This window comes from Bos taurus, chromosome 1 (genome assembly GCF_002263795.3).
Source record: "Bos taurus isolate L1 Dominette 01449 registration number 42190680 breed Hereford chromosome 1, ARS-UCD2.0, whole genome shotgun sequence".
Taxonomy (NCBI): domain Eukaryota; kingdom Metazoa; phylum Chordata; class Mammalia; order Artiodactyla; family Bovidae; genus Bos; species Bos taurus.
The window spans coordinates 28,821,695-28,837,219 of record NC_037328.1 but is presented as its reverse complement, the minus strand read 5'-3'; positions in this window follow the sequence as shown (position 1 = coordinate 28,837,219).

The window sequence follows — 15,525 nt, the reverse complement described above, 5'->3', positions numbered from 1 at the left end:
ATGGTGAGCTTTGTGAGTGTTCAGTTTTGGAGAGTTTCCCTATTAACATAATCTGGAAGTCATAACAGTACCCATTACGGCAGTGAAAGCAGCACAAGCGCTTTAAAATGTTAGTGGAATAACTGCTTTAAACTTCCGGAAGAGCTCAATGAGAGAGTTTTCCTTTGATTAAAACCTGAGAGAGTTAACTGTAAATGATTGAGGAAACAAAGAGTTATGCAGAAAGTTTTGTAAAGTAATAGCAAGATCTTCATAAGTGCTATTTAAAGTGAAAACGGAGAAGGAGGCATGCAACTGGAGACACACGTTAACTGGTGACTGGAGAAGGTAAAGGTGAATATAAGATATCAGCATTCCATTATACAAGATAAATAATTGCTTTTTATAGTAAAGGGATTTCTAAGTTCTGAACAAGGGCTATTCTTACAATAAAACACTGTGAAACATTTCCCTGAGATATTAGGGCTAATAAAATTTCTTCCATATAACGTGCTCTTCTGCCCCCATACTTATTGGAAATGAAAATGTTTACTGCCAATGGAGTTTAAAAGAGGCCCACTCTACAGCATCAACATTCTATTCAGGATCTAAAGGCTTGATGGGATCAATTTCAATCTTTTCTTAATTTTTATTTGTTTCTTCATGTCCTCTTTAATATTTTTTGACTTACCTGTTTGATCAAAACGTTTAGAATCTTTGAGGACAGGAACAGGTCTTTCTTTTGTCGTCTTCAGTGTCTAACACAAGTATTGCACAAAGACATTTTGTGTTTTTAAAATACTTTTATTGAATAAGTTGATTCTAACATGTATGTTGATGATTTAGGGATGCTTTTAAAAAAATTGAAATTACCACCTGTCTTAGTTCATTTGCACTGCCTTAACAGAATGCCATAAACCAGACAGCTTATAAACAAAACACATATATTTCTCACAGTTCGGGGCACTGGAAAGTTTAAGATCAAGGTGTTGGCAGATTTGGTGTCTGGTAAGAATTTATGTCCTGCTTCCTAAAGTGAAAAGTGAAAGTGTTAGTCACTCAGTCATCTCTGATTCTTTGTAATCATATGGACTTGAGACTTCCAGGCTCCTCTGTCCATGGGATTCTCCAGGCAAGAATGTTGGAATGTTTAGCCATTTCCTTCTCCAGAGGATGTTCCCAAGCCAGGGATCAAACCCGGGTCTCCTGCATTGAGGCAGAGCCATTACTGTCTGAGCCACCAGGGAAGATCTGTTTTCTAGACAGCTATTTCCTGTGTTCTCACATGGTGGAAGGGATGAGAGATCTTCCTGGGGTCCCTTTATATCAGAACACTGATCCACTGTCATGACCTAGTTACTTCCCAAAAGCCTATCTCTTAATACCATCACATTGACAGTTAGGATTTCAATATATGAATTGGATAGAAACAACCATTCAGTTCACAACACCTCCTGTGTACATTTTTTTCCCTTGCTATCATCTATAGCTGTATTAAATTGGACACAGTTAAATAGTTTATTTGGGACATAGTAAAAGTAGATGAGGATGATTTATCAATTCTATAATTTATTTTGCTTTTTCAATTTATTCAACAAATATTGTTGACCATCTATCTTTTGCTAGGCACTCTTCAAGTGTTTGAGATACATTAGTGAACTAAATTGACAAAAATCCCTTTCCTTTGTATAGCTTATATTTTAGTGGAATGTAGCAGACAATAAGCAACCTCAAAAAAAGTATACTGTAAAATACTTTATATCATGATGAGTGCTATGGAGAAACAGTCTAAAGAAGGGTAAGGAGAACTGGGAATTTGGTAGGGGTGCAGAGGAAGTTAAAATTTAAAGTAAGTTGTTAGGAATTAGGTGAAGATTAAATAAAGCTTTAAAGGAAATGAAGAGATTAGCCATGTGTATTTCTAGGGGAGCAGCCAATGCTGGGGACTCAAAACAACAATGTTCAAGGAGAGCCAATGAGGGGGAAAATAGTACCAGCTGGTGGCCTAGTTTCTACGGCCTGGTAGATCCTGTTCTAGTCATATAATAAACGCATTAGCTTTTATTGTGGGTGAAATGGGATATCTGTGAAGAGATTTAAATACAGGAATGACATGTTCTAACTTTAAACATATACATTTTAAAGGGCTTCCCTGATAGCTCAGTTGGTAAAGAATCTGCCTGGAATGCAGGAGACCCCGGTTCGATTCCTGGGTCAGGAAGTTCCCCTGGAGAAGGGAAAGGCTACCCACTCCAGTATTCTGGCCTAGAGGATTCCATGGACAGTCCATGGGGTCACAAAGAGTCAGACATGATTGAGCTGCTTTCACTGGTTTAAAGGGTGCTGGCCATGCAATTTAGACCGCAAGGTTGGAAAAAATATACATTGAGATCTTGTGATACTCCACTCACTGTTGATTGGTGTAGATGGGAAAAGATGATGGCATGAGAATGAAACAAACTTGGTGGGAAGAACAGGAATACTAGGTCTTATGTTTTTAAAAATTGACCTGTTGGGTATGTTTTCTTATAAGAAACTGTAAAATAATTAAAACAGTGAAATACAACAGAGATATGATATTAAATGATTATATAATATGTGGCTTTTACACACTGGCCTTTGCTCGGTAATTCTATGTCACGGAGATTTTAAAAATGGAAGTGAACTTATAGATCACCTAGTAATTTTTTAAAAATTTATTTTTAATTGAAAGACAATTGCTTTACAGTATTGTATTGGTTTCAACCAAATATCAACATGAATCATTCACAGTGAATCAGACATCAGTGATCTGAAGCTCAGATTGGGGTTAATTGAAGAATTTCACTGAGAATTATCTATTACAAAAGTAAACAAATATTTAGCTAATCTTTTCCTTTCTTTCCCTAATTTTAGTCTAAAATGTTGATAAATACTGTTATCATATAAGAATCATGAATAGAGGCAGAAAAATATGGCATGAAAACTAGGTTACAGAAACAGTTAAGAAGAAAAGAGATGGAACAATTTACCATTCTATTGTATGTCTTTGTCTCTTCTCTTTCTCTGTCAATCTCTGTTGTGTTTAATACCAAAATATGGATATCTTTTAGTATTTGAAAGACGATAATGGAGGAGAAATGCCAGAACAAAAATAAGAAGTGAAACTCTTTTTTTTTTTTTTTTTTTACGTTGACTTCTTTTCAGATATCAGTTTTTGAGAAAATTAACGAAGAGATAGTTTGGTAAATCCAAATTCATCCCCTCTCTTTCTTTCTTTCTCTGTCATTGATAATTATTTTTAAAAAGGTAAAATCTCTTTTCACACAGTTAAAAAATAAACATAGGCTAGGCATTTTGTTGAACTAATTATTAACGAGTGAATCAAGCAGATGTAACAGTTGATTCAAGGCAAACTCCAGAGAACAGACATATTTATAAATCAGGAATATTGAAATGAATGAGCAAATGACAGAGAACTGACTTTTTCCACTATGAGGGAGGAAAATCAATTGAACCTTTGCCTAACAGAATTTATTTGCCTGTCTGTAGACCGGAATTATTTTGCATTGCTATCAGTTATTTACAACTTACAGAGTTGTAAAATAGCTGAAAGGCAATGGAAGGCATAGAGCTCCTGTATAATCAGACTTAGCAACCCAGAAGAGTGTTCTCTAAACAATATACTTTTTAAAAAATTGAAGTACATTATCTTTCTCTCTATCTATCTATCATATACCTATGCCCATTGACTTAGCATTAGTTTTTAGGAAATTCCCTTAACAAACAGAAAAATTTGGTCTCTGTTACTCTCCTATCTCCAATCTGTATTGAAAGCAACTAATCAAAATATGTGGCTGATATGATCTTTCTCATTTCTCACTCAAAAATCATGTAATATCTGAAGAGTAAAACTATAGGTCAGTAGTATACAAATATTGATTAAAAGGTGAAAAAAATCCTAGATAACATAGTATTTCTGTCCTTGTAATAAAATCTAAATCTTTCTTATACCTGCATTTGGTTATTGCTTAGTATTTCCTTAGTCTCTTCTGTTAGTCAAGTTAAAAAGTTCTTTATATTCCTATTGATACTTAAGCAATAAGCTGAATCTTTTTTGCATTAGTTATTTTAAAAGTACTTTATCACAAGCACACTATTTCTTAAGCAGAAGTGCAAATTAAAATTAGTCTTGCCACTAGTTTTTTTAAAAAATAAATATAAACTTCTGCCAACATAAAGACTCCCTGATAATTATTGAAAATGCATCTCTTCATATTTTCTTTCTTTGTGATTCAGTTTTGAGGGTTTATACACTACTAGGAATTTGTCCATTTCATTTAGCTTTTCCATTTTGTTGTCATATAATTGTCATCAGTAAACTCTTAAGGTCCTTTGTATTTCTATGCTGTTGATTTTTAACTTCTTTTTCATTTCTGAAAAATGAAATTTTATTGATTTGGGTTCTCTCTTTTTTTCTCTTGATCAGTTTGGCTAAACATTTATCAATTTTCAGTGAACCAGTTTCATTAATATTTTCTATTGTTTTTTAAGTTTCAATTTCAGTTATTTCTTCTCTAATCTTTATGATTTCTTTTCTTCTACTAATGTTGTGTTTGTACTTTTTTTCTACTTCCTTTAAATGGCACTTTAGGTTGTTTATTTATTAGTTTTGGCTGATTGTTCTTGTTCCTAAGTTAGGCTTCTATTGCTATAAACTTTGCTCTTAGACATTGCTTTTGTTTCATCTCATGGATTTTGGATCATTGTCTTTTCATTTTCATTTGCCTTCTGATATTTTTTTGTTTCCTCTTTGACTTCTTTAGTTAACCATTGGGTTTTTAGTCGCATACTGTTTAGCCTCCATATACTTGTATTTTGGTAGTATTTCTTTTTCAATAGTTGATTTCTAGTCTCTTAAAGTTGTGCCAATTTCCATTTCAATTCGTTCTTCTGGGGTTTTACCTTGTTCCTTCATTTGATATTTATTTCTCTGTTGCATCATTTTGCCTGATTTGCTGTTTTTATTTCTCTGTATTTGGTGGGTTGGTCATGTTTCTGAATATTGGAGAAATGTCTTTTTGTAGGAGACATGCTATGTTCTCAGCCATACGTTCCTTTCAGGTTACCAGAGGTATTTGCTCTAGGGTTGCTCCTTATTTGGGCTGTGCACATCCTTTTGTTTTGGTGCCTGACTACTGTGGATGGTCTGATATGGTGGGCTGGCTTCCGGTCTAGCTGGTTGCCATATCCTGTGTTGTACAGAGGCTGTCAGCCACTGGTGGGTAAGGCTGGGGCATGAGACTATTGTCTTTAGGGATCCAAGTGACTGCAGTTGGGGTCTGGGTAGGTCTCAGGCTGTTGTTTGGGTGCTGGTAGGTGGCTGTGATCCACTGTGTTCTGTGACTAATACTGGCTTACAAGTGGAAGACACCAGCTCTTGACATAGTTGGCTGTGAGGTCTGGCATGTTCTCATTCTGGTGTTGGCCTGCTGTGGACAGACTCAGGCCCCCGGGTCTCTGGCTGCAGGGCCTTGGGGGTCCTGGGGCCAAGACTGGTGCACTGATATGTGGGGATGTACCCTAGGCCCTCTGTAGGCAGTGTGCTTAGTCACTCAGTTGTGTCCGACTCTGTGACCCCATGGACTGTAGGCCAGATTGCAGCCCACCAGACTCCTCTGTCCATGGAGATTCTCCAGGCAAGAATACTGGAATGGGTTGCCATGCCCTCCTCCAGGATCTTCCCAACCCAGGGATCAAACCCAGGTCTCCCACATTTCAGGTAGATTCTTTACCATCCGAGCCACCAGGAAAGCCCTTTGGGCAGGGTGGAGTCTCATTCTGAGCTGTGGTCTGAGTGTCTTATATCAGCAAATCTGCTGGTCAGTGGGGTTGTATTTCTACCTGACTTATTGTTTGGCCTGAGATGTTTCAGTATGGGTGCTAACAGGCTGGTATATGGGCTTGGGTCCTGCTACAAATAAACTAGAGAGAGAGTTCCAAAATAGTGCTTCCAACCAACAGTGTCCATGTAGTAAAACAAGCTTCAAACAAAAAGTCTCCATTTCCCAAAGGTGAGGCCCAGATGCTTTCTACCTCTCTGGGAGGATCTACAAGATCATCATGTGGGTCTGATCCAAACTCCTTTCAAATTATTACTTCTGCCCTGAGTCTTGGAATGGCTGAGATTTTGTGTACACCCATTAACAATGGAATCTCTGTCTCTTACAGCCTTCCAGCTCGGCTGTAAATAAGCTCAACTGATGTTCAAAGCCAAATATTAAGTGGGCTCATTTTCCCAGTGTAGGAATCCTTGGTGGGGAGCCTGATGTGGGGCTTGAACATGGGGTTCTCCCCTTGCTACATGGGGAGAACTTCTGCAGTTATAATTATCCTCCCGTTTGGTGATCACCCACCCAGGAGTATCGGAGAAGGCAATGGCACCCCACTCCAGTACTTTTGCCTGGAAAATCCCATGGACGGAGGAGCTTGGTAGGCTGCAGTTCATGGGGTCACTAAGAGTCGGACACGACTGAGTGACTTCACTTTCACTTTTCACTTTCATGCATTGGAGAAGGAAATGGCAACCCACTCCAGTGTTCTTGCCTGGAGAATCCCAGGGAGGGGAAGCCTGGTTGGCTGCCGTCTATGGGGTCGCACAGAGTCGGACACGACTGAAGCGACGCAGCAGCAGCAGCAGCACCCAGGAGTATGAGTCTTGACTATACTGTGCTTCTGCCTCTCATCTTTGCCTCATTGTTGTTTTCTCTTTATATCTTTAATTGTAGAAGATCTTTGCTACTTTTCTACTTTTTCTCATCAATAGTTTCTTAGTTACTCATTTGCTAAGTTGTATCCAACTCTTTGTGACCCCATGAACTGCAGTATGCCAGGTTTCCTTGTCATTCACCATCTCCTGAAGTTTGCTCAAACTTGTCCATTGAGTAAGTGATGCCATCCAACCATCTCATCCTCTGTCATCCCCTTCTCTTCTTGATCTCAATTTTTCCCAGAATCAGGGACTTTCCCAATGAGTCAGTTCTTTGCATCAGGTGGCCAAATTATTGGAGCTTCAGCATCAGTCTTTCCAATGAATATTCAGGACTGATTTCCTTTAGGATTGGCTGGTTTGATCTCCTTGTAGTCCAAGGGACTCTCAAGTGTCTTCTCTGACACCACAGTTCAAAAGCATTAATTCTTTGGTGCTCAGCCTTCTTTGTGGTCCAAATTTCACAATTGTACATGACTACTGGAAAAATCATAGCTTTGAATATATGGACCTTTGTCAGCAAAGTGATGTCTCTGCTTTTTCATACAATATCTAGATTTGTCATAGCTTTTCTCACAAGGAGCAAACATATTTATGAAAGGAGATGAATTTATATTTTTCTCACTGTGCCATCCTGGCCACAAAGCTGTTGGTACTTTTTGGATGTTTACAATTTGACAGTGGTTTTCTTTGAAATAAAATTTAAAAGTTTCCTTTTTCCATGAAATTAGTATTCCTACTAGACTTTCTATCTGAAGTATATCAAAATATGATGTGGTAGTGAGTTTTTAACTATGGCAATGAACAATAAAGTTAAATAAACAGAAGATGCTATGTTGGGTGAACTTGATCCCTGAGATATTTCAATTTAAATGATTGTTCCAAGAGATTGCTTGGGAATTTGTCATTTATAGTAAAGTAATTTATAGATGGGATCCAATAAAATGTCAATTAGATTTTCAACTTGTGCTATTGAAATGTGACCTGTAATGATCTCTGTCCTGTTTCCATCAATATGAAATGATATTCTTGATGCAATGGAAAGGAGAAAGTCCAATGTGGCATGAAATCACAAAGATTCTATCATGATCAAATCACATCTATCATTCACAAATTTTCTTAAGTGACTAAATAATGTAATTGCTTCTTCTAATGATAGGACTGAACAAAATTCTCTTTCAAAATGCGTGTTGTTGAACAAATGTTTCCTAAATACCTTGGTAATATAATATCTTAGTAATTCTGATAATAAAACCTTTTATTATTCTGGTCTTAATTAGAGAATGGCTAAGTTCTAATTATTATGATCTTGCCCTCTTCTGGCAAATTAGTGAAGCCTTTTTTCACTTACCCAAAGTTAGAGGAATTGAGTTTCATTCACAAAACTCCAAGAAGAATTAATTTAAGAGACTTCAAAATTATAAATATGTTGTAATTTATTTCTCACATTTATTAAAAATGAATCTCCAATCATTTCAACAAATCATTTATTTCCACCATAGTAAAAACAATGTAATTTGTGAATTTGAAGTGAAAAACTCCATGCTAAATGTACCTTTGGTAATTTTACAGTCAAATACAATGTCTCCATGAAGAAAAGAGTCTCACTGTTTTCTAATTGGTTTAAAATAAGATTATTTTCTGCAAATGGGGCAAAGCAACAAGAGTAGACTAAAAAATTGCTATTATTTTAATACCATGTTGGTGGCTCAGACAGTAAAGAATCCACCTGCAAGGTGGGAGACCTGGGTTCAATCCCTGGATTGGGAAGATCCCCCGGAGAAGGGAACTGACTACCCACTCCAGTATCCTGGTCTGGAGAAACCATGAAAGACAAGCATGGCAGGCTACAGTCCATGGATTGCAAAGAGTTGAGCATGACTGAGTGACTTTCACTTTCACTTCATTTAGCACATGGTTAGTATTTTCTGGTAGAAGTAAAAGATTCTTTAAAACACCATTTAAATCTCTATATCAACTTTTATCACTAAATTTAACAATTTTCTTCTTTCCTTGAAGTAAAATGGGCCTCAGGAAGCATTTACTATGAACAAAGCTAGGAGGTGATGGAATTCCAGGTGATGTATTTCAAATCCTAAAAGATGGTGCTGTTTAAAGTGCTGCACTCAATATGCCAGCAAATTTGAAAAACTCAGCATTGGCCACAGGCCTGGAAAAGGTCAGCTTTCATTACAATCCCAAAGAAGGGCAATGCCAAAGAATGTTTCAACTACCAAACAATTGTATTCATTTCACATGCTAGCAAGGTAATGCTCAAAATCCTTCAAGCTAGGCTTCAACAGTATGTGAATTGAGAACGTCCAGATGTAGGAGTGTACAAGCTGGATCAGAGATCAAACTGTCAACACCCACTGGATCATAGAAAAAGCAAGGGAATTCCAGAAAAGCATCTACTTCTGCTTTGTTGACCATGTTCCATAAATGCCAAAAGTTTGTAAATCACTGGTGTAAAATTAATATTTTTTTTGGATTTCTCCCTAATATGTCTTATTTTCCAAAGACTATTTAGTAATCAATCCATTCTCTCAGTGAGTTTGTGCATCGCCATTAGTTTTGTGTTCTTTTATATATTTCTATCTGTCTCATTCTTTTCTTACTATTTTCTACACTGTTCAGTCTGGAATTCGTGTGTGTGTGTGTGTGTTTGCGCGTGTGTGAGTGCTTATATGACATAATTTTATTTATTATGGTTGTATTATAAATTTTAGTATAGAAAAAGAGAAGTTAATTGTTCTTTGATGACTAATTTTAAAAACAATTCTCTTGGCTCTTTCAATCAATTTTCAGACATTGTCTCTTGGTCACCTGCATTTGTCCTTTAAGGAAAGTTCTGAGATGAAGTATATTTGATCATTAAAAGCTTTCTCATGGGACCTCATCTCACTTGACCTCAAAAATCTTCAAGGAAAATACAAACATTCTCAATATCATAGATAACTTTCTGTGTCCGCATTCCATGGAAACATTTTATAAAGTATCTTTAGCTAGTATGACATACTAAAATGGTATATTCACTTACATTCATTTGTTTCAGTTGATTTGAATTTTGTCCATTTATTTTTACTCACTTCTTCCATATTTCTTTTCATTCTTTCCTGTTTTACCTCTTTAAAATCTCTAAATTTTCTCTTTCTTCTCGTTGCAATCCAATTATTACACCTTCCAGGGTCCAGGTTCAGGCTAAGAGGAAGTGATCCCTTTTGTGGCCAATGACCCTCTCTGGGAGCATTTGCCCATCACCCAGTCTGGGTCTTCCTGCCAGTGCCCAGGCAGGCTGAAGAGGCAGATCTTAGCTGGTCACTCCCTCAGGTCCAGGTCCCCAGTCCCTGACCAGCTATTACTGCTGAGGGAGCCAGGGACCTAGGACGCAATGGAGTCCTTCAAGCCACCAGAATGGAGGGACAGGTTGCTGGGTCCTACAGAATGAACTCAGGCACACTGCCCCCAATACTAGGTTGTGAGGTGGGGGTAGCAGAGAGCTTCTCTGGAACCCTGCAGGACATAGCCCCCAGCCTGTTCCTTAGGCCCCCCAGATCACCTGCTGGCCCAAGGCTGGAAGGCCTAGAAAGCCCCAGGGAGAACACCATGACCCCTCCTCTCATTGCACTCTCCACTGCAAGGACCACTACCCACCTGACCTACATTTAACCAAGTAGAACCTCTAACTGCCTTGCTAGGAGCCTGCACTACTGGTCTCCCCACACTGGTCACTGGGCAATGGCCTCGTGCCCATGGCTATATGCCTACTCCACACCTATTACAGTATAAGACACATATTCAGATTTAGTAACGAAGATTCTTGAGTATGATAAAGATTGTGCTAAGTCCACCATGCTCTTCTGTAGTAAAAATATGGATATAGAAGGAATATCCAACAGATAAAATATTAACAAACTATTAAAATATTGAAATCCTTATATGATAGATACTTAGAGCATAATCATGGAAAAATAATACAACTTTTATAAATAGCATTTTAAATAATCATAAAACAAAAATACTACTTTACAGGATGACCAGATCTGATCAGTCACTCAGTTGTGTCTGATTCTTTGCAACCCCATGAATTGCAACACACCAGGCCTCCCTGTTCCTCACCACTCCTGGAGTTCACTCAGACTCACGTCCATTGAGTCAGTGATGCCATCCAGCCATCTCATCCTCTGTCGTCCCCTTCTTCTCCTGCCCCCAATCACTCCCAGCATCAGAGTCTTTTCCAATGAGTCAACTATTGAGATGGCCAAAGTACTGGAGTTTCAGCTTTAGCATCATTCCTTCCAAAGAACACCCAAGGCTGATCTCCTTCAGAATGGACTGGTTGGATCTCCTTGCAGTCCAAAGGACTCTCAAGAGTCTTCTCCAACACCACAGTTCAAAGGCATCAATTCTTCAACACTCAGCCTTCTTCATAGTCCAACTCTCACATCCATACATGACCACAGGAAAAACCATAGCCTTGACTTGAAGGACCTTTGTTGGCAAAGTAATGTCTCTGCTTTTGAATATGCTATCTAGGTTGATTATAACTTTCCTTCCAAGGAGTAAGAGTCTTTTAATTTCATGGCTGCAGTCACCATCTGTAGTGATTTTGGAGCCCAGAAAAATAAAGTCTGACACTGTTTCCACAGTTTCCCCATCTATTTCCCATGAAGTGGTGGGGCCGGATGCCATGATCTTCGTTTTCTGAATGTTGAGCTTTAAGCCAACTCTCTCACTCTCCTCTTTCACTTTCATGAAGAGGCTTTTGAGTTCCTCTTCACTTTCTGCCATAAGGGTGGTGTCATCTGCATATCTGAGGTTATTGATATTTCTCCCGGCAATCTTGATTCCAGCTTGTGCTTTTTCCAGCCCAGCGTTTCTCATGATGTACTCTGCATATAAGTTAAATAAATAGGGTGACAATATACAGCCTTGATGAACTCCTTTTCCTATTTGGAACCAGTCTGTTGTTCCATGTCCAGTTCTAACTGTTGCTTCCTGACCTGCATACAAATTTCTCAAGAGGCAGAACAGGTGGTCTGGTATTTCCATCTCTTTAAGGATTTTCCACAGTTTATTGTGATCCATACAGTCAAAGGCTTTGGCATAGTCAATAAAGCAGAAATAGATGTTTTTCTGTAACTCTCTTGCTTTTTCGATGATCCAGCGGATGTTGACAATTTGATCTCTGGTTCCTCTGCCTTTTCTAAAACCAGCTTGAACATCAGGAAGTTTACAGTTCACATATTGCTGAAGCCTGGCTTGGAGAATTTTGAGCATTACTTTACTAGTGTGTGAGATGAGTGCAATTGTGCGGTAGTTTGAGCATTCTTTGGCATTGCCTTTCTTAGGGATTGGAATGAAAACTGACCTTTTCCAGTCCTGTGGCCACTGCTGAGGTTTCCAAATTTGCTGGCATATTGAGTGCAGCACTTTCACAGCATCATCTTTTAGGATTTGGAATAGCTCAACTGGAATTCCATCACTTCCATTAGCTTTGTTTGTAGTGATGCTTTCTAAGGTCCACTTGACTTCACATTCCAGGATGTCTGGCTCTAGGTCAGTGATCACACCATCGTGATTATCTGGGTCCCGAATATCTTTTTTGTACAGTTCTTCTGTGTATTATTGCCATCTCTTCTTAACATCTTCTGCTTCTTTTAGGTCCACACCATTTCTGTCCTTTATCGAGCTCATCTTTGCATGAAGTGTTCCTTTGGTATCTCTGATTTTCTTGAAGAGATCCATAGTCTTTCCCATTCTGTTGTTTTCCTCTATTTCTTTGCATTGATCCCTGAAGAAGGCTTTCTTATCTCTTCTTGCTATTTTTTGGAACTCTGCATTCAGATGTTTATATCTTTCCTTTTCTCCTTTGCTTTTCGCTTCTCTTCTTTTCACAGCTATTTGTAAGGCTTCCCCAGACAGCCATTTTGCTTTTCTGCATTTCTTTTCTATGGGAATGGTCTTGATCCCTGTCTCCTGTACAATGTCACGAACCTCATTCCATAGTTCATCAGGCACTCTATCTATCAGATCTAGGCCCTTAAATCTATATCTCACTTCCACTGTATAATCATAAGGAATTTGATTTAGGTCATACCTGAATGGTCTAGTGGTTTTCCCTACTTTCTTCAATTTAAGTCTGAATTTGGCAATAAGGGGTTCATGGTCTGAGCCACAATCAGCTCCTGGTCTTGTTTTTGCTGACTGTATAGAGCTTCTCCATCTTTGGCTGCAAAGAATATAATCAATCTGATTTCGGTGTTGACCATCTGGTGGTGTCCATGTATAGAATCTTCTCTTGTGTTGTTGGAAGAGGGTATTTGTTATGACCAGTGCATTTTCTTGGCAAAACTCTTATTAGTATTCCAAGGCCAGATTTGCCTGTTACTCCAGGTGTTTCTTGACTTCCTACTTTTGCATTCCAGTCCCGTATAATGAAAAGGGCATCTTTTTTGGGTGTTAGTTCTAAAAGGTCTTGTAGGTCTTCATAGAACTGTTCAACTTCAGCTTCTTCAGTGTTACTGGTTGGGGCATAGACTTGGATTACTGTGATATTGAATCGTTTGCCTTGGAAATGAACAGAGATCATTCTGTTGTTTTTGAGATTGCATCCAAGTACTCCATTTCGGAGTCTTTTGTTGACCATGATGGCCACTCCATTTCTTCTGAGGGATTCCTGCCTGCAGTAGTAGATATAATGGTCATCTGAGTTAAATTCACCCATTCCAGTCCATTTCAGTTCACTGATTCCTAGAATGTTGACATTCACTCTTGCCATCTCCTGTTTGACCACTTCCAATTTGCCTTGATTCATGGACCTGACATTCCAGGTTCCTATGCAGTATTGCTCTTTACAGCATCGGACCTTGCTTCTATCACCAGTCACATCCACAGATGGGTATTGTTTTTGCTTTGGCTCCATCCCTTCATTCTTTCTGGAGTTATTTCTCCACTGATCTCCAGTAGCATATTGGGCACCTACTGACCTGGGGAGTTTCTCTTTCAGTATCCTATCATTTTTCCTTTTCATAGTGTTCATGGGGTTCTCAAGGCAAGAATACTGAAGTGGTTTGCCATTCCATTCTCCAGTGGACCACATTCTGTCAAATCTCTCCACCATGACCCGCCCGTCTTGGGTTGCCCCATGGGTATGGCTTAGTTTCATTGAGTTAGACAAGCCTTTGGTCCTAGTGATTAGATTGACTAGTTTTCTGTGAGTATGGTTTCAGTGTGTTTGCCCTCTGATGCCCTCTTGCAACACCTACCGTCTTACTTGAGTTTCTCTTACCTTGGTTGTGGGGTATCTCTTCATGGCAGCTCCAGCAAAGTGCAGCCACTGCTCCTTACCTTGGATGAGGGGTACCTCCTCACTGCTGCCCTTCCTGACCTTCAATGTGGGATAGCTCCTCTAGGCCCTCCCCGCGCAGCCACAGCTCTGGGATGATAGTGGAATTGAAATAAAACAATAAAATTTTAACAACTTTTATTGAGATATAATTGCCATACAATAAATTGTACATACTTAAAGTATACAGGTTGATAAGTTTGAATATAAGTATATAACTGTAAAATCATCACTATAATCATGAGAGTGAACATATACTATAGCCATCAAATTTATCCTATACTCTTCTGTAGATATTCCATTTTGTTCCACTTAGCTATACCCCAGCTGCAGCTGATCTGCTTTCTGTCATTATATTTTATTTTCTGTCACTAGGTTAGTTTGCATTTTCTTGTTTTCCAGAAAGAGTATCATACAGCACATACACATTTTTGTCTGACTTTTAAACTCAGGGTAACTATTTTGAGTTTCATTCACATTATATTGTTTATAGCAATTCATTTCATTTTATAGCTAAGTTGTATTCCACTGCATGGCTATGCCATAGTTTGTTTACTTATATACCTGATTATGGACATTTGGTTTATTCTCTCATTTTCAGTTATTACAAAAAGAACTGCTAAGGATATTCATATATAAATCTTGTATGGAAGTATGATTTCTTCTCAGTTAAAATAGAAGATATATATATATATATATAACTTCAAAAGCAGAAACATTACTTTGCCAACAAAGGTCCATCTAGTCAAGGCTATGGTTTTTCCAGTAGTCATATATGGATGTGAGAGTTGGACTGTGAAAAAGCTGAGCACCAAAGAATTGATGCTTTTGAACTGTGGTGTTGGAGAAGACTCTTGAAGGTCCCTTGGACTGCAAGGAGATCCAACCAGTCCATCCTAAAGGAGATCAGTCCTGGGTGTTCTTTGGAAGGAATGATGCTGAAGCTAAAACTCCAGTACTTTGGCCACCTCATGGGAAGAGTTGACTCATTGGAAAAGACTCTGATGCTGGGAGGGATTGGTGGCAGGAGAAAGGGACGACAGAGGATGAGATGGCTCAATGGCATCACCAACTCGATGGACATGAGTTTGAGTGAACTCTGGGAGTTGGTGATGGACAGGGAGGCCCTGGCATGCTGCAACTCATGGGGTCGCAAAGAGTCAGACACGACTGAGTGATTGAACTGAACTGAACTTTTTAAAAAATAAAATGATGTAAAAGTTTATTTTAAGACATTATAAAATGCAACTTAGATGTGTGCTATTTAGAAATGTAGTTATTTTGGTTGGTCAATGTGGTTTGGATAAAACAATCTATTCAAATTTAGTAAGAACTAAATTATTAAATAAAAGCAAGCATATTATAGTATGTGATTCACAAAATCCTTGAACAAGACCTGAAAGACAGATAAAAGTGAATCAATTGGATGTTTCATTAAGAAGAACATTTT